Source organism: Nematolebias whitei, chromosome 1, assembly GCF_014905685.2.
Source record: "Nematolebias whitei isolate Nwh7 chromosome 1, NemWhi1, whole genome shotgun sequence".
In the NCBI taxonomy this organism is placed as follows: domain Eukaryota; kingdom Metazoa; phylum Chordata; class Actinopteri; order Cyprinodontiformes; family Rivulidae; genus Nematolebias; species Nematolebias whitei.
This window is the reverse complement of record NC_056498.1, coordinates 21,034,694-21,036,744: the sequence shown is the minus strand read 5'-3', so window position 1 is coordinate 21,036,744 and position 2,051 is coordinate 21,034,694. Positions and strand designations below refer to the sequence as shown.

At 45.7% G+C, this 2,051-nt stretch overlaps 1 protein-coding gene across 1 annotated transcript in view; it reads left to right on the top strand.

The window, feature by feature from the left end:
• Positions 1–2,051, top strand: part of rin1b (Ras and Rab interactor 1b) — a 33,304-nt gene that overhangs the window by 29,113 nt on the left and 2,140 nt on the right. The gene's annotated exons all lie outside the window — the stretch shown is intronic.

Below are 2,051 nucleotides of genomic sequence, written 5' to 3'. Positions count from 1 at the left end.
GTATTATATAAACTCCTGCACTGCTGAAAGGTTGGGGAAGTTACAAGGACACATTTGACCCTAAACCCTTTCCTGGGTCATAAGTATTATCTTACCTGCTGTAGATACGTAGCTCTTTGAATTACCTAAATTTGGAGTTTTATCATTTAATTCTGATATATTCATGAGGTGAATTGATGAGAACAAGACCTAAGTGGATTGTTGATAGTTTACAAGCTTCAATATCAAATCTGGAAACATCCATCCATCCATCCATTTTCTTTACCCGCTTGTTCCATTTTGGGTCCCGGGGGTCGCTGGTGCCCATGTCCAGCAATCACTGTGCGAGGGGCGGGGTACACCCTGGACGGGTCGCAAGTCCATCACAGGGCCACATAGAAACAAACGAGACAAACAACCATTCACTCTCTCACTCACACCTAGGGACAATTTAGAGTTACCAATCAGCCTAACATGCATGTTTTTGGTCTGTGGGAGGAAACCGGAGTACCCGGAGAAAACCCACGCATGCACGGAGAGAACATGCAAACTCCACCCAGAAGGCCCCTGGACCGGGGTTTGAACCAGGGACCTGCTCGCTGAGAGGCAGCAGCTCTACCAGTTGCGCCACCGTGCTGCCCAATTTGGAAACAAACACTGTTTAATGAACTTATACACTGCCTTTAGCATTGCATTAGTCACTCCAGCATTCCAGCTTGGACTATCATCAGTTTATCTCCTCTGAGATAACGTGTCTGGTGATAACACAACCTGATAATGCACTGAGGGATTTGTGCTGCAGGTAAGATATTGATTACCAACAACAAATCCACAGAACACCACTCAAATAGTTTAAACTATCTCCTTAAACCCGTCAAGTTTTGTAGTGCTGTAGATGGTGCAACATCATGATTCCAGCTTCATTTGCAGCACTTTAGAGCTGTTTCACTCCAACCAGTGTTCTGTATTTGACTTCAGCGGTCCATCCATCCATCCATGCATACATCCATCCATCCATCCATCCATTTTCTTTATCTGCTTTTACTCTCCTGGTTCCAGTGAAGCTGTTACCTATCTCCAGTGGTCATTGTGTGAGAGGTGGAGTACCCTAGGGGCAATTTAGAGTTGCCAATTAACCTAGCATACATACTTTTGGTCTGTGGGAAGAAACCAGAGTATCTGGAGAAAACCCACACAGCCACAGGGAGAACATGTAAAGTCCACACAGAAAGATCCTAGGCCAGAGAGCGAACCTGCAACCTTTTTGGTGTGAGGAGACAGCTCTACCCTCTGCTTCATGCCACCCAGCTCTAAAACAAACAAACAAACATTTGAATACTTTCTGAATCCAGAACATGCAAACTCCACCCAGAAAGGCCTCCAGCTGGGATTTGAACCAGGGCGACCTGCTCACAGAGAGGTGGCAGCACTACCAACTGCACCACCATGCTGTCCACAATGACCCAACTTAGACAATGTCAGATAAAACTTCACATGTCACTACTAGTGGTGTTGTCATATTTTTAAAATGATTAACCTTTTTCCATTTACTAATGTGCATGCTCAGTGTTTGCAATGCATTGTGGTCTAGATAGATCCCTGCCTACTTCTGCTGTGCAGTCATATGTACACCTGGCAACATTGCACATTGAGGACATTTTGCTATTACAACATAGAATATCCATCCATCCATCATCTTTTACCCGCTTCTTCCATTTTGAGTCACAGGGGTCGCCGGTGCACATGTCCGGCAATCACTGTACACCCTGTACGGGTCGCAAGTCCATCACAGGGACACATAGAGTAAAACAACTATTCACTCTCTCACTCACACCTAGGGACAATTTAGAGTTACCAATCAGCCTAACATGCATGTTTTTGGACTGTGGGAGGAAACTGGAGTACCCGGAGAAAACCCACGCATGCACGGAGAGAACATACAAACTCCACCCAGAAAGGCCCCTGGACCGGGATTTGAATCGGGGACCTGCTCGCTGAGAGGCAGCAGCTCTACCAGTTGCGCCACCATGCTGCCCACCCCAAATTCAGAATATCAGAAAATAATAATATTA